The sequence below is a fragment of the Bombus pyrosoma genome, linkage group LG17, assembly GCF_014825855.1.
Source record: "Bombus pyrosoma isolate SC7728 linkage group LG17, ASM1482585v1, whole genome shotgun sequence".
NCBI lineage: Eukaryota > Metazoa > Arthropoda > Insecta > Hymenoptera > Apidae > Bombus > Bombus pyrosoma.
Genome location: NC_057786.1, coordinates 349395 through 373768, shown reverse-complemented (window position 1 = coordinate 373768; position 24374 = coordinate 349395). Strand labels below are relative to the sequence as shown.

The window sequence follows — 24374 nt, the reverse complement described above, 5'->3', positions numbered from 1 at the left end:
ATTGCACGATCGTTTCGGGTGCCATTCGCTGCGAGAAACTCTCTCTCTCTGTGTCTCTGTCTCTGTCGCCGGTGTCGATGGTTAAAAGACGCGTTCGCGCCACATCGGGCCGTTTCGCGTGTTCCGCGGCCAGCCACTCTAAACGATGAGATTTTCGTCGATGGCACCAGTTGGATGCGGTGGAGGCACACACGTACACGTACACGCGTGCACGTTAGAGAGAAGCAGGAGCCGTATTAAAGTATTGCTCGGATGTTTTTTTGTCACGGCTTTTGCTTTGCTTTTACGGTCGCCTGGAACAATGACGAATCCCCGACGTCATTGTGCGCTGGCCCTTGCAGTTGGAGAAAAATGCAGAAAAGGGAAGAAAGCCCGGAGAAAGGAGAGAGAGAAATAGGAAAAGGTACGCGTCGTGTGACAATCACTCGCCGCTGATTACACGGACCATTGTGCAAGGACAACGGAGTACGCGACGATAAAAGGGTTTCTCCTCTCGCTCTGGCTCAACAGAGCCAGATGATTCCGACGTCGGGACGAAAAGGCGAGGGAACGGCCGCGCGATGGAAACAGAGAAGGAAGGAAGAAAGAAGCAAGCCTGCTTGCTTCTTGGCTAAGCGTATTTTAGCGGTCACCTATCGAGCGTGTTTCCTGTCGTCTGTGGAATTAATCCGGCGCGTCGTCCTTTTCCCTCCGCGCATTCCCATCCTCTGTTCCACGTTTTTCCGTTTCGTTTTCCAACTCCATCGTGCATCGGTATAATTGGGCGATGCCACACCGGGCGAGGCGGGGGGGGGGAGGAGGAGAGGCCGAACATGGCTCTTTCCAGCCGTGAAACGTAGCTTCGAGAAGAGCACGACGGATACGCGTAGACTTTTGCCACCGACTGTACGTGGCAAAGGAGAACGCGAGTTGATGCGTAGCAAACGGCCTGCAGGTAGCTCGCGAATCGTATCCAACGAGGATGTTGACTCCTCTGGATCGGGAAGAAACCGGAAACGCTTAGACGTTGCGAATCGAGCAGGTAGGACAGGTAAAACGGGTGGGGCTTCCGTTTCGAGATCGTCGATCGAGATCGATTCACCAGTCGTATTTTCTTTGCAGGAAGCCTTTCGATCACCGGACGAGCCAACTTTTCACCGCACGGCTACGTTATCGTTGATTTTAACGGTCGAAAGAAGCGGTTATACCGTTCTATCGATGTTATTACCTTTCCGATTAACTCGCTGCGCGATAAGAACGACGAGCCGCGAGTATACGTTCGTTACGTATTTAATTAGCGTTAATCGATTACCGCCGATCGCCGCAACGAGACCGCGCCTACGAGATCTTCTCTATCGACTTGGATCGGAAACAGCGGATACGTCCTCCGATAGAACCAATTTCTCCGATTAGAACGTTCAACCTCGTTAATATTCCTAACTTTAACGCGTTAGTCTTTAAATAAACTTTGAACAAACAAACAGTTTGATACGCGCTGTCCCAAAATATGTCATCGAGAAGACAGAGAATATGTTATCCAGAGGCTTTGGAATTATCGCGCCTGGACAGGAACGCGTCTACGCGCAAGGGATCTCGGCAAGAACAATTAAATAGCGGCTACGTCGAAGAATGAAAAGAAGAAAGGAAGAGAGGACGCTTTTTATCCTATACCACTTATGGCGGTTCGAGGCTTGATAACACCTGCGAAAAGTAGGAAGTAGAAAATAGCGCGCAACCGTGAGCAGCTTCGAGGTCGTAGAGGAGAAGAGGAAAAGGAAGAGAACGGAGAGGAAGAGAAGATCGGTGGTTAAGCCGCTTTTTGCCAAGTGGAGATGAGAAGCCAGGAGAACCGACCCGGTGAACCGAGGTCCCCGAGGACAGAACGGTACCCTGTGCCCTCCTCCTCCTCCTCCTCCTCCTCCTCCTCCTTCTCCTCTTCCTCCTCGTACCACCTCCACCGCAGTTCCTCCTCTCGTCGCGCAGGCTACCGAGGACGAGCAGTCGGTCCGGCAGCGCCTCGAGCCTCTTTCCCGTAAATTCCTACTCGCGTGTTTTTCATCCGCTCTAAAGGCCCCTATACACGTTGAAACGCGTACCGACGCATCGCTACTCGAGTTTCGCGATACGCCTTGCGACCTACGTAGTCCGGTATCGGCGAATCGGCATCGGAAGCGACTCGTATCGCGACTCGTATCGCCACGCGTAGAGGCTCGCGTCGCCGATATCCAGTACGTTTTTCCTTCGTTTCCCGTTCCTTCGACGACGCGCCATTAGAAAATCCGTCGTCGTCCCTTTGCTCGCCGTCCTTCGTCCTTCGGTCTTTCATCCTTTATCGATAAACCGCAAGCGACGCACGCTTTGCGACACGATTCAACGCGTATAAAGGCCTTAACGCAGCTTGTACACGCGCGTTACTCGCATCAGCCACGCCAACGTCTGCCGTTTCTTTCACGAGTCGGCGGCGTCGCACTCTCCGTTTCCCAGCGAACCAATTTTTCTCTCCCGGAAATATTTCCTCCTTCGTTTCCGCAGGAATTTTACTCGAAATGAAAATAAAGCGCGGCGATTTCCAGCGACAAACCGTTCCAGGTAACCGTTCGTTTTACCTCCATTCGGAAAACAACTCGCTCGAGAAGTAACTTTACTTTATGAAGTAACGTTGAATTTTGTATTTTAATCGAAACTTTCGAACGCGCTAGGATATAACCAGCGGTTTTAAACGTTGCATTCCCTGTACGCTCGTGTCACGAACGACGCGCTCGCAGTTATGTCACGATGTACTTTTACGTTCATTTATACAATCATCTTTGAAATATCTTACGTTCGGCGCAGTCGCGACAGCCTGCAACGAAAGATACGAAGGGAAATATCTAAGGGAAATATCGCAAGGTCTTGTGTTTGTTGACAAACAAACGATAACACGCGATAGTGACGTAGTATGTAACGCGGCTGATGTAACGTATCGCGTAATATTTGTTGACGAATAGAAAAGACGCGTACGATCGTCCATCGATCTACGAGAAACGCGCAAACGAAAACACGTACCATCCGTCGACCAGATTATTTACACAGTGGTCGTCGTATACAGTACATATTTATCGACGAACACGGACCCATACGTCTACTATTATTCTCCATTTTAGTTTTTATCCGTGCTTTTCGGCTTTCACTTGCCGTTAACATCTTGCCTTGCATCTACCCTGGCATCTTACACGCGATCCGACCGTCTCGCGACCTAATTGCTTTATAGCAACAAGTACAGAAACGTACGATCGTCGATTAAAACGTTGGTAACAGTGGGGAATTTGGTAATCGAGCGATCGGTACACGCGGAACACGAATAAGAAAGCAGAGACGAAGAACGCGCGTTTAGGCGGACGCGCGAGCCGAGGTCGATCGAACGGTGTTTGAACGCCTCCTCGATTCCTCTATCGGGTGAAAGCAACGTGTTCCTGGTAATGACTTCGTCATAGTGCAGACTCCGCGCCCGTTGTCTAGTAATACTGGTAATACCAAGCAGAGTTACGGGACTATCGACGTACCGCTGTGCTACCGAAAAACATTCCTTGCCTATTTTGCCGCCCGTTAATTACCTAGCGCGTTTTATTTTCCCCGTCTCTTCTCAGCCAGCGCTGCTTTTCTTTCTCTTTCGATTTTTCTCCTAATCAAGACCTACGAGAGACAGCCGTGTAAAAATCGTAACGGTCGATCAAATAACAACCGTCAGCTGCGTATCGGTCGTTGCAAGCTAGAAATAGAAAACTGCAAGCAGAAATTGCGTAATTTTCCTTTTTTATATAATTGCACGACGTAAGACTTTTTCTTCGCAAAACGCGCACCGTTAACGACGCAAGCCAGCTTCGAAACGGCAATTCGAAATTGCGTTCGAAACTCTCGCTTACGATTACTAATGGTACAGGACGATCTCGTTTCTTATCCGCTTCTTTTCCGCTCTTTCTACCGACCTTCTAATGGCATATCATCTCGCGTTCTAACTCGCGCTCTAAATATAATAAACGCTGCTCTGCAAAACCAACGATTCCGACTTGTTACGCTCTTTCGCTGCGAGTTTACGGCGATTCCGCCTTTCTTTGCGCACATTACGACGGAGAGGTGCTACTCTTTTAATTTCTAGCAACAAAAAAAAGAAAAAAAAAAAAGAAAAAGAAATGAGAAGGAGAAAGAAAAAGCATGGAAAAACGACGCGATCGGAGAACGATAGAAAAAAATCTCGACGCGAGGAATTCGAGTCGGAGCAAAAAAAAAAAAGGAGATGGACCTTACCGGAAGTGGCCGCGACTCGATCACCCTCGGATCGTTACAACGAGGCTCGTCGTAGCCGTGGAACGATGCATGGCGAGCACGAGAGAGAGAGAGAGAGAGAGAGAGAGAGAGAGAGAGAAAACAGGTGGAGAAGGTGGAGAAGGCGGAGAGAAGTTGGTGGAGAAAGAAGGTAGAAGCAGGGAGGAAAGAGAAGGGCTCTACTGTCACGGGAACGCCACGCGTGATCGAGTTACCTGGACGAACTGGCGTGGCGCAGGTGAGGTTGGTGCACGGCCTGCGGGACAAAGAACCGCAAGAAATACCGATACTACCTTACTCCGGGACTGTAAGGTCGCTGTCGCGACCCAAAATCGATACGTCCGCGCATTCAACGTTCCTCAGTCGCCTAGCGAAACCAGCTATTCGTCGACATTCGAGTCCGCACGACCGAACAAATCCGTAAACCGCGACAAAGTGTTTCGCGGCGCGCGTGAAAAGAACGAAATTCGTCGCCGGCGGTGGTCGTCCGGCGAAGCGCGCTTTTACCAGAGGACAGACACGCGAGCCCTTCGCACGACATCGATACGACGAAACATAGATACCCTCTAGCATTGCCTCGTCCTTCCTGTGCGGTTTCGCCGTTACGTTCCCTCGCATACGCGCAACTACTCGCGCCTACTTACTGGCCCCTGCAGCTTCCTTTACCTTTATACACGTGTACACACGGAACGAATAGCGCTCTGCTTGGCATCGATGCCCGTACAAGTGGAAAAATGTACATTTTGCAGCACAGGCTCTTTCACATCGTTTCGACAACTGTAGTTCGGCCTTATATTTTTCTTTTTTTCTTCTTCCCCTCTCTTCTTCTATTTTAGTCGTTCCCTTTCGCAGTTTGACCTGTCGGGCGTTCGGTAAATCCCTCCGGCTATAAGTTATCACGCGGACCACTGGAATCCCCGCTAGAAACGAGAGTTCTATAGAGTAGGTCGGCTGGATGTCTCCTTCTTGACCTTCGTTTAATCTGCTCTCTGTACGTCCGCGAAGCTAGTTGATCGACACGTTGCGCGACTCTTTTCTTACGTTTCATCGCGTTTCTCTTCGCTTCCTCTCCAACGGATCTTCTGGATCAGATCACAGCCATCGTATTCGCTCGTAACCATCGTAATAAGCATACTCGCCTTAAACGTGCCGTTAAGTTTCTATTTGGTCGATCGTTTCGTATAAACCGTCGTCCGATATTCTCTTTCGATTTTTCTTCTTCCGAGGAAGAAGCACTGGCGCGCACCAGAACCAGGCCGACGCCTTTTTCTCCCAACTTTGTCCGTGTCTAACGATACAGCTATTACGGCCGACTCTCGCGTACTTGAACGAGAAAACATTTTTACCCGGCGTTGTATGACTTTGCGAATCGCTCTGTCCGTCGACTTACTTACTCACCGAATGCCACCGTTCCACGAAAATAACGTAATTCGTCCGTGCTAATTGCGTCCGTGTCGCAGACAATGCCGATACCGAACCGTTACGCGTCGGACACGATTGCGCGACGGATTGATATCGATCGACCTTGTGTATCGCGGCCAGTGTGACGTCAAAGTATCGCCAAAATAAATATATCTAGGTGATATATTTACAATTGCTCGCTGAAACGACTTACCGAACGTCCTTATGCCGTGAAACGTTACTCTTCCATGTTCCTACGATCCTTGCATCGATCCATTTGTTTGATCCGAACGTTCAACGAACCAACGATTTCGATCAGCAGGGTCACACCCTCTAAAGGGGTCGTCTAGGTAAGCCGGCCGATGCACGTTGGAAGCCATATCTGTTTCTTAAAAGAGTAAGAAAACTGCAACTACTCTTTGTATCTGATTACCAATCGTCGTTGTCGTTGTCGTTGTCGTTGTATAGCGTTCGATAGACCTTTACCTTATTGGAAAAATTAATATCGCCGCGTTCCAAGGGCTAGCCATTTCCATCAGTTTCCACGATCCATCAGTTTCTAACGAGGTAAACGGGCGTTATCGAAACGAAAAAACGACTATAGCTTCGAAAGAAGGTCAAACAGAATATAAAGAAAAAAGACGAGATACCGCGAGGATTTTCGATGCGACGGTCGTCCGGACAGCTTCGGTTATTCCGGACGGTTGTCTGACTCCCAGAGGGTAGCGGTCCGTGACAGCGGGTTCGCCAAGCACGCGAGAAACTTTGTCTTCGTGGCTTTTCCCCTTTCTGGAAAAGCAAGCGCATCTATAGACAACGTCCAAAAATGTTGCGATCGACCAGGTGAAAGCAATTTCGTTCCGGAAGTATCGCGATATCGTTTCCAGGAGCGAGAGAACCGATAAACAGCCGAAGAAACGACAACAACGAGATACGTACGTACGAGTGTCTAAAAATTTGCGAGAAAAACGGATGGCCGGCAGTAACTGTATACGCGAACTCGAGCGCGCTTCGACCGTTTATTTTGAATTTGTCGCGAGTTCGATGACCGATGACGACGAACGACGGCCGCGAAGAAAGGCTGCGTCCGCGTAACCATTCCTACATATGCATACATGTATTACAACGCATAAACACACGACATGCATTCGCAATTTTTTCTCCTCGATCCCCTGTATTTTGATATTTGTTCGCCACGGCGTTCCGCACTTTTCCGTTCTACGCCAATTCTCACAACGTTCGAGCAGCTACGGTCGCGATAAAGCCAACGGTCGTAACGAGAAAACCGGCCGCGACGATTCTATCGGAAAGAGCAGAGACAACCGACGGCCGAGATTTTTCCCGGCGGAAAAAATTAAGAGGGAACACGAGCAAACGGGAAACACATGACTTTGTTATTACAGGCGTCGAAATTCTACACCTTTTCACGAGCTCTTTAAATTCATCTCTGTCTGATTAGGAAACCTTGATGTTTCTCTTTGTTTGAACGCGTTCCGTATACGTTCTTACGTATTCTGCTCTCGTCAATTTTCACCTTGTTACCTTGTAATTCCTCGTCGTGTCGTAGACGACTAAAACGATAAAAGGGCGACTAGATTAAACGCGATTAAAGCGAGACTCGTGAAAATAAAACGCACCTTGGCCAGGCCGAGATTCTTCGCGATAAATATTTTATCGAAACGAGTTCGCGCCGCTACGATATCTACGCGCAACTAACGATTTCTTCGAATCGAAACGACGATCGTTTGGATAAATCTTTGGATCTTGATCGTGCGTCGCGAGCAATTAAAGCATTTCGCGTAATCGAAACGTCGACGAAGAGAGTAGAATAAAGAAAGACGAGGAGAAAGATCGGAGGAGGATGCGGATATAAGATGGAAAGAAAAGGTGCCGCGGTGACAGCACAGCAGGGACACCTGCGTCGCAGACGAAGCCGCGTTGATAATCCGCCTTATCCTAAAACAGGATCGACCGTGAGATTGCGTAGGCGTGTCAGGACGTGTCAGAGCTGGTCCATAACCGCGTCTTCCTCATATCTAACCGTTGCTCACTTTCCCTGCCTACGATTCTCCCTTTTTCTCCTTTTCTTCTCTCTCGTCATCTTCGTCGTCGTCCAACGAAGGGAATACGATTCCGATACTCGTGGCTCGAGCGTCGTTGTTTCGACGCCAGCAGGACCAACATCCGCGCATAGGCTCTGCGCGTTTTTCACCTCGTTCCTCCGATCGTATCCCGTCTTCTCTTTTTCCCTCGCCTCTTTTTTCTTCCATCCCGGAGTCTCGACGTCCGGAGAATCGACGAGCTTGAGGTTAAGGTGGGACGATAAGCCGGTGAAAAATGAAAAACCTGTTCCTCTTCCTGCGTTCGGATGAGACGGTGGTCATTACATGGTCGAGCGCGCACGGAGGTCTCAAATATAGGTGTACCTGCCACTGGCCGTGAGTATCGCGAGAAGCTACACGAGGGATATGAGAAAAACCTTGAGTCGACCGGAAGCTAGTCTCCCGATAGACCACCTTATACAGGGAACGGCGAACGCTCCGTACGCTGTTTAAAATAAAACCGCGGAAACTTGGTCGCAGCTATGGGAACATTTTTTTCTTTTTTTTTTTTTTGTTCTTTCTTTTTTATCTTATCGAGAGTGGCTGCTTTGACCGCTTTGCGTCCACTTCTCGGCTGCTAAGAACACGCGGGCAAGCCGTGTCTCGATACGATCGAGAGCTAACGTACCGTAGTATCGTACACGTGCCCTGCTTCGTGCAATACCGTGCAGTAGCCCCTCGCCACGCTACCGCCGTGTAGTGTAGCGCGTAGAAACGAAAGCTACGAATCGCGCGTGAGAGAACGCGTTTCCGCGATAATTGGGCGAAAGTTTCGCGAAAAACCAGACGATTATTACATTTCGTTTGTCAGAATCGACGCGATTCGCGCGGGGTTTTACCGCTATCGCGGTTCTTTGTAAGTGGCAAAAATAGATGCGCTTAATACAGGCAGTTTGTAACGCAGCTTTCGAGCTTTCGTCGTAAGATTGACGGCTGCGTGACTCCATTAGGTAGGATTCATGCGCCGTCGATGGACGACGAGCCGGTTGAATCGCAAGATCGCAGGTTAATGGACGGCAGAGGCGTGAGATTGGAAGAACGACGAAAAGAAGGAAGGAAGGAAGGAAGGAAGGAAGGAAGGAAGGAAGGAAGGAGCTGCGAAAAAGTAATAGAACGATCAAGCAGGATATCCGGGGAATAGGAAGGGCCGGGCGTGTAATGGGAGAAACAGAGGGCTAAACCAAAGATAGGCATAATAGGAAGGGCAACAGGAAGAGCAACGCGACCAAACAAAAGTAGGTTTAAGAGTTACGTATAGTATACAGTATACTTAAAACAGTAGTAGCGTAGCTACAGTTTCAAAGTGGAAGAACGCGTTGGGAATTATTTTGCCAGTGAAATCCCATTTCGCGGTCGGTAGGCGGAACGAAAAATTATTCAATTAATTGGACAGTGTTCTCGCCGGAACAACGACGCACGGTTCTATCCAAAGTGACGTTGGTCTTGCTAGGAAAACAAAGTATTTTAATCGTACGTGCGATACCACCAAAGTACGGTTCAAGATACTTTCGTTACACGGCCGCAAATGGCAAAGGAAAATAACGAGTGGCGTTACGCGGGACAGCCTGCACTGCACGAGCAGCAACGTTTCCTTCGCGCAGCGTTCGTTCCAGCCTTACTCCTATCCTTATTTGTCGGTAATTAGTATCGCGTTGTCCCGAACGAAGTTATACGCCGTCCTAGTACTCGCGTATAACGACGTAATTAACGAGATAATCGTCAGCGCGAGCACTGTAGAGCCCTACGGATCCTTCTCGAACGGAACGTTCTCGCGTTCGTCCATAGCTGTCGGTTGCATTCTCCTAGATCCGCGATTTCATTCGTCGTAGATTTGCCGACGTTTCTGTTCTCGGAGCAGAGACGATGGATAGAGCGTCTAACGGAAGGAATGAGAATAACGAGGGAACGCAACGATGGAAAGTACGCTGGACGCAGCGATGGGGAGCGGAGGTGTTGTTTATCGGAATATTTACGAGCAGTTGAACCCTCTTGATGCGTGCCCGGTCGAAACACGTTGGCCGTACTAGACGGTGCACGTGTCTGCACGCACCTTCGACCATGCGTGTTCGTTCGTTTATGCGTGTATCCGCGTGCTTACGACGAGACGTGGCAACGCAGGTTGGAATGCAGTTTAGGAACGCGAGAGTCGCCCACGAGGCCAGCTCCCCTTCCCCTTCCGAAGGCCTTCTTACAGGAAGAAACCGAGGCTGAGGGGAAGCTCGCTGCTACCAGGAAGGAACTCGTTGGAATTCCCTTGACTCGCCTTCTTTCTTCTCCTCTACGGCACTCCGTGCTTCTTCTCTTCCTTCTTTTTCCTCCCGGCCCCTCCGCCTTTCTCTCTTCCTTCTTTTCACCGAATAATTTCTAATATATCCGTGCACGCATCCACCGACGTTTAAATTACACTGGCATTCGCATCCATTCACGGTGATCGTTTAGCAGTATCTGCGCGCACATTTTTCTTCTCCGAGGTATTATTCGACGCGGCCGTGTCGCAAATTCTACGACAATGTCTCGCCATTGCTTTGTATTATCCGTTCAGGCTGTCGGAGGTAGCAGCACGATGCTTCTCTTCGGGCGAACGTGGCGCGCAATTAAACGCGACCACGCGACGTGTTGGTCGTCGAGTCCGTTCAAATTTACCACAGCGTCACACGCAGCGAAAAACCTCTTTGTCCTTCGATGATCGAACGGAGCAAATGAAAGCGACAGAGATTGCCAAAACTGTTTTTCTCCGATCAAAACGGTCAAGGACAGCTTCGTATTTCTCTAACGGCATTACGTAACATTCCGCGACGTAACTGGTTAATTTATTCGTACGCAAGTCGGTCTTCCATGCGCTTGCACGAGTCGACCACGTATCTTTCTATATCGCGGAATAATCACTTTCCTGAGCAAGTTATTTAGAGAAAGCCTATCGAACACCCTGTAGATAGCGTACCTGCCATTTAAACAAGTTACGCTGGATACGTACGTCGATCGTCGTTCTCCGTAAGAACGGCTGATACGACACGCGAGTAGCAAGTTGGCCGAACGGATTCGAACGAATACGTTCGCACAGCGTACGTGATATCGAGACGGTATCCGACCTGCGATCAGGCCTTGTAATTTCCTTCTTCCATGCAATTTTCTATTCTATCTAAGAAAACAAGTACAATTTCGTATATTTTGGCCTGGATGCGACAGTCGGAGATTTCATTTCTCCGAAATATCCTATCGTATCTCGATTATTCCAGAGAATGTAGGCGAGACGCGGATGACCGATGACCAACCTAGCGATCAACGCGTCAAACGGTCCGATGCTTTCTCCTTCTTCTTCTTCTTCTTCTTCTTCCCCTTCTTTTTACGTCGATCTATTTGATTATCGCGCGAGACGAAAAGATGTCGTTGATCTTGACGTACGTCGAATTTGCCTGGATCGTTTTCCTTGGCAAGGAAGATGGAAGCAGGACGGTGTGGAATCAAAGACTCGTCGAGTCGACGAAGTCAACAGCGAAAATAACGGAGCCTGGTGCTGACGACGAGAAAGGAGAAGGAGGAGGTCACGGCTACCTGGAAACAACATCGATGGAATGTCTCCCTTTCTTTACTTTTCCTCGTGCGTAGTTTCGAGGGAGGATCGTCGTTCCTTCCTAGAAAACGTACGCGTGAAAGATGGCCGCAGTCATATGGCCGAGCTCGTATAAAATCCGCCGATTTACGGCCGATCGTCGACTCGCTTCGAATTAGGTCATACGCTGGTCGAAGCGCGCACACGCTTTGACGAACATTTCTCTTTGACGAACGACGTCGCGTTGCGATCCGATCGATCGGTATGGTCGCGTAAACGACCACGAAGAATCGGTCGAACGGACTGGTAGCAGAACGCGGCGTAGCTAGGACGGCGCGTTATAGCGGTTTTTCCGACAGCGTTCGACCGATCGGTGTACCGTAGGTGAGTTTCGAGGCGAGCCGAGAAGGAAATATCGTTCAGGCCGGAGTAGAAAGCGCGAGGACGGTGAGTATCGCTGGGTAGATGACGTAATCGGACAAGAGGTCTCTTAATTGGCTCGGCGTCTAGCGCGTTAGGATCAATTGTCGACGTAATGCGAGGCAGAACGGCGCGGAGTGGAGTAACACAGCGTGACGAAGCGCGAGGCAGCTAACGCCGACGCAGCTTCCCACACTGGCGTGTCTCGAACGGCGCCTTCGACCGGCTTCCGATCAAACAGGTACTTTGGATCCGTCTTCTTTCTACCTACGACGATGGCTCCTCCAATTTCTCTTGTCTTACCGCAGCGCGAATTTATTTGCCGCGCGACATCGAATCCGCTCCCGTTCGACGAATTCCTCCGTCTCCGAGCACCCAGCGAATAGACGAAATTCCAAGTGGAACGAACATTTCCGGTATTCCGGTATCTAAGAAGGAAACGCTACCTTTTTCGTCACCGGTGTGACGAGAGAGACGTCTTTGGAACGCGAGAAAACTCGTCAGGGACGCGATTCGTATGCGGAATCTCGACTTTTTAGTTCGCTTGTTAGTTGGCGGTGTACGTAAGCGTTTAATATCCAATTGTTATCGTTCGTTCGTAGAGATCCGGGTAACAGAGGCTGTCGAGAGCCTAAAAGGCGTGTAATACGATGGCAGACGAGGAGCTAATGCGCCGAGTCGAACGAACTTCCGGGTGTTCGGCGACCCTCGTTTGTCTCGGAAGCCAAAGAAGTCGCAAGGAGCCGTTACGTAGTGGCACCGAGGCATTAAGGCATCGAGGCGTTCCAGCCTCTCTCGATCGCCGTGCCTCTACCATCGCTCGAAAAATAACTCGAACCTGCTCGTCGACCCTTTAAAAATCGCACGTATCTCGTTCTTTCCGCGCCTCCTTCAAAGATACGAACACAGCCGTTTCTCGAAATTTGCACGCGTGCCTGAAATATCAGGGGACAACGTCGCGCGAATGTATCGGCCTCGAAACGGCGATCAGAATTGCAGAAGACGTCATTTTTCGAAAATGACGGGCAATTTAACGAAAAGCGACGGTATGCACATTTTCTAAAGGACGGCGGATAATCTGGAAATTTTCCCTGCAAATCGTTTCACAGCCGAGAGGAAGAGAGAAACGAAGAAGACGGAAGAGTAGTAGTGGTAGGTGATCTGACCTTCCTTGGGACGAGAGGTGATCTGGGATCGCGCCCTCTGTCGGAGGTACGGTTACGTGGAGGAGAACGATAACGGAACGTCCTCCTCTTTCTCCACCGTTTTCTTCTCCAACGTTTTCTTCTTCTTTCTCTTCTTCTTCTTCTCCTCCTCCTCCTCCTCCTCCTTCTTCTTCTTCTTCTTCCTTCTCTTCCTCCTCTTCCTCCTCTTCTTCTTCTTCTTCTTCCTCTTCCTCTTGTTTCTTGACCGTCTCGTCGAACGGCATTCGGTCCCGCTGTCGACTAACCGTTTTCGGTGATGTGGAGCGACGAGATTCTTGAAAGAAGCAAAAGGCCAGGCATCGCACGGTGGATTACTGGGAAACGAGGGAAAAGACGAGTGAAAAGGGGAAAAAAGAAGGAAAAGGGAAAAGAATCGTTCGAGTCGAGACGAGTGTGAATTTTTGGTCTAAACGGAGGCCATTCGACAGCGTTCGGAGCAAAGTGGTTATGACCGTGTTCGGTGATTCGAAGCTCGGTGATCCTGGCAGAACCGCGGTGGCATTGCAGTCGCAATCGCGTGTCGACCGCTCGTTACCACCGCCGGAAGTTGTCATCGACTCGATCGAATACCTTGCTCGTGAGCAACCGACCAAGCGAGCGGAGCAAACCTGCTCATTAACTTATTATCGATTACTCGACGCTTTCGGCGTTGCAGTCGGTTGGACTGTCATTTCCAAGTACGTCGGACGTACCTCGAGGTCCTGCTGTTCGCCTCTTTCGTTCTCTCGAGAGGAGACTGTGTCGCGCGAGACAGCCATCACCGGAAGCAGAAAAACTTGCGAGACAAAAGGATCGCACACCGGTCTTCTCCAATTTTTATACGTTGCCATACAGTTTCGTGAGAATCTCGTCGGAGGTGGAAGCGATCCGGAGACGAGTGGAATTCGATCTTCGGCCTGGACCAAAGGATACACGCGGGAACTCGCAACATCGTGCATTCTACTTCACTTTTAACCTTCGCCCTCCTTTTTCCCCTCTCCTTGGATTACATTTTTTCTACCACGTGCAAATCCGATTACTTCGATCGTCGCTCGCGTCGACGCGTTGCTCCAAACGTCGTAGCTGTCTCGCGAACGATTCGTACAGCGCCTGCTTGATAGTCCGCCGTTAATCTGTTAAAACGGACAGCGTATCTATTTGTCGATCGATCTGTGGGATCTGGTAAGACGAAAGGGACAAGGAACGAAGGCAGAGAGAGAGAGAGAGAGAGAGAGTGGATCACAGACACGCCCTCCTCGTTTCTTAGGGAGGAAAAGGGCGAGGCCCTTCCTCGATCGAGCCCACCTCGTTTTCGATAATCACCGAGATCCTTTGGAGAACGATCGCTCCTTTTATTGGTTTATCTTCTTCCTCTTCGAAGAAAAACTGGAATTTTTCTTGGCGAACGATACGCGCTACGTTCCTAAAAAAAAAAAAAAAAAAAAAAGAGAGAGAAAAAGAGATAAGAAAAAGAAAATATTAGCCTCGACCCTTCCACGGCTTTCCCCTGGTCTTTTCTTCTTTATTTATTATTTTTGTCTTTTTTTATAGAGCACAGTGATCCAAAATACGAGACAGCTAACCGAGAAAGTGGGTTAATGCTTAATCGCGTTTAATTGTCCGTTTCTCGGCACTGGTTCGCCCGCAATTACCAGAGGTTACCTTTGAAACTCCCTTTGACCCTTTTCAAACGGATTCAGCTTCTTGGCCAGAAATAGCAAGCAAATATTTCAAAGCGCAAATTAAACGTATAACTTGATTAAAAATATCGATTTCGTTATAAAGCACTTTGGTTCGCGATAATCGTTTCGCCGACTGTAACTGGAAATATTTATCTTCGAGCTGTTCTTTAAAAAAGTACGACGAGCGCTAGATCCGATTCTCGATTATACGTATTCTCGGAATGAAACGGCAAAGTACGGAAATTAAAACGGGATTTCCAAGCTGTTTTAAACGCGAGCGGATTGATTTAATAACAATTAACTTATTAACTCGGCTCTCGTGGCAAATATTCGTAGCTATTTGGTAAGAACCGAGCTTCACTCGTCGACGCTTCTTAACGTTTCGCAATGCCTCCTTCCTACTACCTACTTAGTTACCTAAGCATCGATTCCAGGCAGGACAGAAATTCCTCGTATTATTCCTCGTACGTCTCGCCTTATTTCCGCGATATTTGATTTTCCGGCCAGGCGCCTCGGACACCGTACGTCCATACAGGCTTAACGACTGTTTCATACGGCAAAAGTTTGTTTCGCACGGCGAGTTTCCAGCATCCGCGGCACCAGCCGATACGCCAATTTTTCTGAACATTTTTTACGCGTTGCATCGTTTCCATCTTTACGCAGTGTACGTTCTATCCATCGATAGAACCAAAGTAAAAAGTCGATGGTCGGAACTGGGTGGAGGGAACTTTTGAAAGGCGAAGACGTCGAAGCCGACGGCTGAAAGAACGCTGTCAGACTCGGTCTAACACCGAACCTCTAATTGAGATCATTTCAACTCGGTTTGCGTCAATCTACGCGAACGGAGGAAGTTTTGTCCATCGCTCGGTGTCGCGGCAGAGCTTGCCGACTGTCGGGAACAGCGGAAAAATTAGGGGTTTGCGAGCACGACTTGCCGAACGGCCCGCTTCGAGGACGGATCGCATTTGCGAGCCGTAGAACGAAGGCGATCGAGCGATCGGCATCGGAAATCGTTGCTCGTGCGACGAGTTTTATCTCGACACGTTAAAACGACCCTACTGCAGCATTAATTCAGACAATTTGCGACGTGGTCCACGCTCGGTCACTCTTGTTACATTCTTTTCGTGTCTTCCCATCGTCCTCCTGCCCCTCTCGGCGTTCATATACGTGCTTACTCTCCTCTCCTCTCCTCTCCTCTCCTCTCCTCTCCTCTCCTCTCCTCTCCTCTTCTCTTCTCTTCTCTTCTCTTCTGTCTGCCTGCTTCCGTCATCAGTTCGTCTCCCTAGTCGTTCGTTCGTCTCCTTCGGATGAAAAACGCAACGATCAACGCAGATCGGATTAGAAGCGATACTACAATACGATTATCGGCGTATATCGGCATTATCTTATCGTTAGCGCGATCCAACAAGAAAATGTTCGCGTTTTTCGTTACATCTTCAACGCGCCGTCGTGAACGAAAGGATGCAAAGGAAGAAACGTACTGGATCGAATATTGCATCAGCGATCCTGGTAACCGGCTAGCTATTTCTAATGTCGCTCGCGAAGAATTCAACCGGAAAAACCGCAGTACATTACGCGAGGAACGCAAACACGCGTTAATATTTATAAAGAACGGGAAATATTTACTATGAAATTTAAAATAATCGCCTGTTTAATGCGCGTAATATCTACGCTGCGTTTTGAAATATGTTGTAGGCGCGAACGAAGAATAATTTCATCGCCTAACTCCACCGATTAATCGCAAACAGCCGTATTCGTCGCGCGTACGATATCGCAATTCGGATAAAACGAGCAGTCTTTCTGCGAGTTCGAGGCAACGTTAACACCGATTCGGTCATGAACGCAACATCAACAATAAACGCGAATTTCTTTGGTTAGCTGTCTTCTTGGTAGCTGAGGATACCGCGTGCACGGTGAATCGAGGAAGGAGCCGATGCAAAAAGCGGAATAACCAGAAATTTACTCGGAATATGAGCCTCGTGAAAAGAAACAACGGAGATCTCGTTGGAGGCCGAGACAAAAGGGGGGGGGGCTCGTTGCATGTTGGCCAGCCTTCTCGTAATTTCGCCCTTGCAAAACAGGAAGTGCGATACAAAGAGAGCGAGGCGCCGCGTTCTTTTCTTTTTCGCGATACTAACGAAATTAAAGGTTCCTTTGTCGCCAGTTTCACGAAATACGCGTATCTACACTTTGTAATACGGAGGGAAGAAGATCGTTACAGAGGGAAAGAGGAACGAGCTGAACTACTTTTTGAAGCACCACTTTTTCTCAAACTCTCTTTTCCATCATCCTGACACGACTCCGTGGTACAGTACTGGACGAAGAAGCAGAAACGAGATACAACGGGTTTTCGGTGTCTGTACTCGTCGGTTGAACAGTGTTTGCCCCTTTTATCGCCTACTATCGCGTATGGTTTGCTCTCAAAGCGTTAATCTTCTGGTATTGGTTGGGCTATGTATTTTTCCGGCCGCCGCAATATCGGAAGATGCGTAAAAAAGTTCAAGAAACCAGGTTTAACCGAGAGACGCGTCGACCAGACGAGTCGAGAATCTAGACGCGTTCCTAGACGTACGCAACTATTTTTATTCCAGCGTTATCGTTGAGCATTATCGTAAGCTATCGTAAGCTATCGTAAGCTATCGTAGGAACAGTGCCCGCTCCCTAGAGCAAAGGCGTTTCTTTCAACAAAATATCCCAACGTATCTTTCTCGCGAAGAATCGATTATATTTATTCTTTAGCTCTAGACAAGAGATATCTGTCGTTTCCATAACTCGTCTTGGTTGCAGTTATATCGATAAATAGTCTGGAAAATTATATTTTAAACCTACCTAGATGGGTCGTTAGAAGAAGAGAGAATCGCGAAATCCGAGTGCCTTTCATCCGTGATTGCAGCATACAGAGACACGATTTACTAGGTTCTTTCAATCAAGGCATGAGCCAGAAGTTTTATCTCTGACGCTTCTGTTCTTTACAAAATCAGGAAATCCGTCTTTTTGCAAAGGGGCCGAGGCACGTTTCACGCGTCTATGAATAAAGATCCATTTACATACGGTTTCGTATGGAAATTAGGCTGTAGGGCGCGCGAAACCTGCCTGTTCCAAATGCTCCGCTAAAACCGATCCTTAGCATCAAAACCGATCTCTATTTAATAATTTTACTTCTGCCGCGAATATATACGCTCACGTATTTATCGCGTAACTTATTCTGCTAAAAAATTCAATCGAGAAAGAAGAGAAAATAAGCTATAACCACAATGTTTTCTAACAAACGAGATATTAAATAAGCGACGTAAATAGTACACGCGTAAACTGACCACGATCCGATACGTTCATCTTCGATGAAACTTCTTACCACGCTTACTTAACGGATTGCAACGCATTTACTTCCAACTACGAGATCGTTGTCACATCTAGTTAGTCTACATCTACAGCGTAACGTTTCCTAACGATAAACAACGATAACGAGAGAGGACGTGGAGGAAGGAAGAGAGAGGTTCGAAGCAAATATCGTTACGCGTCAAACGGTAAGCCGTGCTAAGCGGTTTCGAAAACGTCTTACGAGGCTGCTGGCAACCATTTTCCCACGACTCCTCCCACGACCTACACAGATTCTTTTCGAGGTTCTTCTTTGCCTTTTCGCCCCTCGCCTTGTTCTCCTTGGCTGTCTTTCTCGCGTATACGAATCGTATTGACCGAGTCTTCGTCTCGGGATGCGAAGAGCTCACTCGGTCATGTAACGGGATGCAAGGAAAACGCACTCCAACTCCCTTTGATTTGCTCGCACAATGACGGCTTTCGTCCGAACAATAGCCATGCGAGGGTAAGATACGTGCTTTTCGAAGGTATCCGCCCGGTCGCAGAGAAGTTGAGGAAATCAGGACCGCAAAAGACGGGCTACCTGGCCGTCTGTAGCCGGATGGAGAGACGCTGAGGGAAGAAAGAGAAGAAAAAAGAAGAAAAAGAGAAGAAAGAAAGAAAGAAAGAAAGAAAGAAAGAAAGAAAGAAAAAGCGTGCGGGGAAAAGAAGTCGTGAACGCGCGGAGAACGAAGAAGAGGGAACGACTCGAAATACAAAAAAAAAGAGGCACGAGAACGAAACGTGGCGGGATCGAGCACCTACGTCGATATACCGGTTAAGCGCGCGACCATCATCCCCCTGCTTGCGCACATGGCCGAAAAGTTTCTCACGAGAAGGAGGAACCGTACCTATGGTGGTCGACTTTGTCCAGAAGAAACGAAAAACGATCCTTCCACTACCACCAAGCCACGCTCCTTTTTTCCTCTTCTCCTATTTCTTCGTCGAGTCAGAAAAGAAGATGCGCTTCGTACGAGGAAACAGAACACGGATGCAGACCGCAGCGTAGATCCGTGTATCCGTGTATCCGTGTATCCGTGTATCCAAGCAATCCCCGTGCACTTACGTTCCGAGCTAGCAAAGCAAAGAGCAGGTAAGAAAATGAAATTACCGTAGCTACAAAAATGGCGTCGTCCTATTAGTATTTACGAAGAAAATGTCAAGCCGATAAGCGTTTCGCGGAGTTCGCGCTCCTACCGCACCTTCCACTCCCTCCTGGATCGCTTACGTTACTTACGTTGCTTACATAATAAGCGATGAACTCTCGGAGAACTCTTCTCCTCGCCTTTCTCATCCTGTCCCGGTCCCTCCTTTCTTTTCTAACCGCTCGTCTCGTTTCCTCGCGGTGGCACAGCGGCACGGCGGCACGGCGGCAACGGTTAGCGACGACCAAGGCGACGGCACACGAGCGCATCGCGATGGAGCAGCGATATCGGGACCCCGGCATCGACGGTATAAAGGGAAAACGGTCTCGAACAGGAGGGAGTAGAGAGAACAGACGAGAGGTCGACGTTACGCCACTGAGAATTTCTTCTGGCGATCCTCTTCGTCCCGATAGCTGTCGGTACCGTCTTCCTCTCATCCACTTGTACCATATCTTTTGCGCAACTCGATTGGCTTAGCTCGCGCGCCACGCACATAACCTATTCCGCAACCACTTCGACTCCACCGAGAATATTTACCCGCCAACAATTTTTCAAATCCTACGCGCCATCTTGTCACTTCCGTGTCGTAAAGTTGTCGAATTTCAACACGTTCCAAATTCTTCCCAATGATAACGAAACGAAAGGCGTATCCTCGGAAGGAACGTAACCAGTATTAGTATTTCATCCTTTCTCTTTTTCTTACGAGTCCTGTAAGCTGGTGAAAGACGCGAACGAACCTTTAAGCGGCCGATCCTCCTCGTAGATTATTTCATAAGCATTCCCAATACGGAAAAGTTCATCCGCTCGTACCCGGTATGAGCTCAAGCCGTTGCGCAAGCGATTCCAAGCCGGGGATCGCTCGTTCGTGCGCTCCTTGCTACTTTGCTCGCTTATACGCGTCCGTGTTCAAATTCTCTGACATAAATGCATATATAAATACACAGAGTTATGTACGTATACCTTCGAAAGTCGAACTGTACGAAGCTCGCAGTCCTTAAACGCATCCGAACGTTCGAATCGACTGAACGTTGCAAACATTGGATGCGTGCTGCCCTCTCTCGTCCTCTCTCTCGTTTAACTGCAAACACCGTGTTTACGCACCTACACATAACCAAGTATCTATCAAACTAGCAAATATAAACGTTTCCATATAGTGAATAATTTCGTGCGATAACAACTCGCAGTAATTAACATAATATATATATATATATAGATAATAAATATTATAACGATAATCTTTCCTATCTTAATACCGCGTTACTGCAAAACCTCACATTTCTAATACGAAACTTTTAATACAAACTGATTACGTTCTCGTGTTTGTTACTGTTCGATATTTAAATAAAATTTGAGAAATCGTATTGCTCGGCGACAAATACCCTTTGTATAGAATCACGCGCGTATAGAGCGTATTTATTTTGGTAATTATTTTTATTCGTTCGTGAAACAACTACGCGTTCTTATCCTATTTACTTCTGCAGGGCAACAACGTTTTATCCTGCCTATTTCCTTTCATCCGATTCGACAACGAAATATCAATGCCGATTACTGAATGCAACAACTGCATTCGAATATTACAATAGCGACTAAATAGTAGTAATCGCGAATAGAGACGAATACAAAACGTAACATTAAGCCACAGGCTAACGATACTATAAACCAGTAAACGAAACTATAAACTACTAAAACGTACAACGAAAAGGACTCGAATGGCCGTTCACGGATATTTTAACGATATTTGGAAGTACACGTCGAACGGAGTCAACTAAATCGATCGAACGACTTTTCATTTCATGTTCCAAGCTCTGACTCATCGTATATTCTTTCGATAAGAATAACAGGAGATGGAGGAGGAGATGGAGGAGGAGGAGGAGGAGGAGGAGGAGGAGGAGAAGAACGAGCGTAGAACCATGAAATTTGATTAGCTTTCGCAGCTACGCGTGTGTTGGTTATGTAAGTTGGGGCAAATTAGCATTCGGTTGGTGACCGAATCCAACGTAAAATTTAAAAAACAGACAAGAATATCGGGCCGTAACTCGTTGGTAATCTTTGGCAGAGTCTCCGTACGGCCGATTGCTAATCGCTTGCCTCCTGAGAAATTCAAGCGGATCTACCTCGATCACGTAGGGGCGATTTCAAAAACGGGACACGTTGTCGCGAGCATACTCACGCCCATGCGCGCACCTACGTGATCGGGTTTTGTTTTCCACGGCCTCGTGTACGCGGAAGAATTATTCCCAAAGGGCTTACCGCTTCGCGCTGTCCCGGAAAAGGTGTGCGTACACGCGGCCGTTAGCATTCCTGTGCAACGCAGACGTCCGATCCACGAAATCTAAACGAACGATCGATGTTTTCCTTTTTGTTGCTTCTTTATTTTTTATTCAAGGTCGCGTCAACTATTTCTTACGGTCGTTAGCGGCCGCGTGATCAACGAAATACGCAATTAAAGTACACAACGAACGAAGCGTGAAATAGGATTGGGTAGGTTACGAACTCGAATAACGATATCTATATTAGTATTATGTATACCTCGCAGGCTTAGATGAAAGAGAAAAGAGATGCAAGATACTTGGGCCCGAGTGTGCCTCTCTTACCTACGAAAGAACCCCCGGCCCGATTAACGCTATCGCGTAAAGTTGGATGCACGATAAGCGTCAAGGGTATTACGTATTTTACTAACGACAATGTAAATTGCAAACTGTGCAACTGTCCTTCTTGAAAAATATGGACGTTATATACTTATAACTTGCTTTCCCTCCAAAAAGAAAAACCAACGAAAGATGTATGTACGCGTACGCGTAAAATCACGCACGAGAGTAGGATCTCTGTGCTTGGAAGAACGAATAGAGAATGACTGTTTTGGGAATGTTGGAAAGCTTGCATTTCGCCGATACCATAGCAATCAATAATAGCACCGCTATGAGAAACACGTTCACGCGTCCCCGTGGTGTAGATCGGGTCACATTAATGCAGGCGGCACGCGCAAGATAAGAGTTTGTTGTTTGTTTTGATAACGTTCAGAAATGGTGATATCCGTATAAAAATCTCAACAATAGTCGCCTTTACCTTTCGCCTAGGACGAAGGTCAGGGTCATCGCCAGGTCAAACAGATAATAAATACCATACGACTATCTATCCGAAAAATTTGTCCGTATCGTTCGTATTTTACCAGATACTTGAGCGTTTCCAGCTAAACAACGCGTATTGTACGTTGATCGTCTAGAGTCTCTTACGTACGATAATCGGACAGAAAGCCAAAGATAGGTCTGTCGTATCGTTTCATCTTCGACTTTTTACATCGTTGTGATTTTGACAAAATTCGGAAGAACCGGTTCCACGTTCTCCAGCTCTGTAGTTACGTCAGACGTTACTCAATGCGAAATAACTCGATTGCACCAGCCGCAGAAGCGAGGGAGTTGTGCCATCCTCGTTCATCTCTTCCTTTCTTTCGCTATAGCGCGCTACTTCTTTGGCTTACTTCTATAATATAAGTCGAGTCGCTTTTGAAGGATATCGTCGCGCTACAAGCGCCACCTCGAGTTTCAGCTCTGTCCCCGTCTTTTCTAAAGTCGCTCGTTCGCGTTGGACCTAAAATCAAGACCAATCAGTTTATCACAGTGATAAAGATGCACGGATAACGAAGAAGATATTTAATGAGAGAGAGAGAGAGAGAGAGAGAGAGAGAGAGGAAACTCGTTGAATCTCATAGAAGGCAGCGCGTTACGCATGTTCGATTACAGTAAGCACGCTTTCCTCGTGACATAATATTATTTAACCTAGAATAATACCGTGTACGGTGGTTGCGTAAGGATAGAATTCGCGTGTCGGTAATTCGCGACACGGCTGCGAACGCGAGGCTGGTTCTCTTATTATATAAAGCCACGGGTTGCGCCGGGACCGTTCGGTCGACTACTGTCGCGGTCGCGGCAGCGCCTTCAGGACAGAAAGTTTCCTTCGTGGAACTGGCAAAGTTTTCGAACGGCTTCCGCCGAATCGAGCGCTGTTGCGCGATCAAAGAACTCGTCGAAACGAGACAATGCTATGCAGAATACGATACGTTAAGTCCTCTCTATGTAACATTGGTATTCCAGATAGCGCACACGCCTCTTGTCGAGGAACAACGAGGAAAGTCGGAGAACGTCGTGCCGTTGCATCGCTAACGCGACTCTCTTTACTCGTGATTCCTCCGCTTCGTGAATCCTCGCGCCAACTGACTCGTGATCCGTGATCCGTGATTCGCGATCCGCGTTTCGGCCCTAAAGGTCGATGTGAAACGCCGAGATACGATCGTTTATGTAACACTCGCTTCTCTTTTACTCCGTCTCTCTCCTAGCCTTACAAACGCTGGTTTAACCGATTTTCTTTCTTTTTCTTTTTTCTTTTTTCTTTTTTTTTTTTTTTTTTTTTTTTTTTTTTTTTTTTTTTTTTTTTTTTTTTTTTTTTTTTTTTTTTTTTTTTTTTTTTTTTTTTTTGTTACTTCCAACAACCATCGCAAATTTTTATCAACGGTTACCGATAAGCGGTACGCAGACAAAGACGGATCCTCTATTCGTTTCTTACGTACAACTTTCCTTAAGCGGGGAGAGCGGGTATATCCGCTGCAGTTAATCGTTCCGTCGGTGGGCCGAGCAACCAAAAACAAAATTCCATCACGAATAATGGTTACTGACGACGAAAAAGAATTCTCCCGTATGCAATGGCCATCGGCCAACCAAAAACGCTTTCTTAATCTATACAACGATTATTCGTAATCGGAATCGGTCAAAGTAATCTATTGATTCTTATATCTCGATCCTTTTCGTTTTAGCGCGCAGCGTTACATTAATCGGCGTGAAATTATCGGTGATTCACCGTGTTACTGAAATCGTTATCGATTGAATGACTTTTCTATCACGTCGGATCGTCATCTCGAGGATTTTTGAAGAATTCAAAGCTACAGGAGGTTTTGCGGCAAGCGTTATTACTGCCGCTGAGGAAAAGTAAGCTCGCGTATCTACGTCCGATCCGACGATAAACATGCGACGAGTTCAAACAACGAATTCTAAAAATCCAATTGCTTGCTATTAGTATTCCGATACGTTGACATTCAAATATAACGCTTAGAGCTAAACAGACTTCGTATAAATCGAGAAACACAAGTGGCCGGAAACTTTTCGACACGTTATACATATGCATTAGTAACTGATTCCGATATGCGCTATTACTATTCCTCTCTAGTATCGTATTCTAATATATAAATACCATTGCTTGCAACT

General features: G+C 47.6%; 1 long non-coding RNA gene across 1 annotated transcript in view; it reads right to left on the bottom strand.

Annotated features, from left to right (window-relative positions):
- LOC122577141 overlaps window positions 1-24374 on the bottom strand; it is a 46497-nt gene that overhangs the window by 20790 nt on the left and 1333 nt on the right. The window contains exons 2-7 of the long non-coding RNA XR_006320076.1: window positions 20813-22707; window positions 19212-20220; window positions 18826-19048; window positions 6333-6471; window positions 6169-6241; window positions 5897-6070 (exon numbers count right to left, since the gene is read on the bottom strand). This is a non-coding gene — a long non-coding RNA (uncharacterized LOC122577141). The remainder of the gene's footprint in view (window positions 1-5896; window positions 6071-6168; window positions 6242-6332; window positions 6472-18825; window positions 19049-19211; window positions 20221-20812; window positions 22708-24374) is intronic.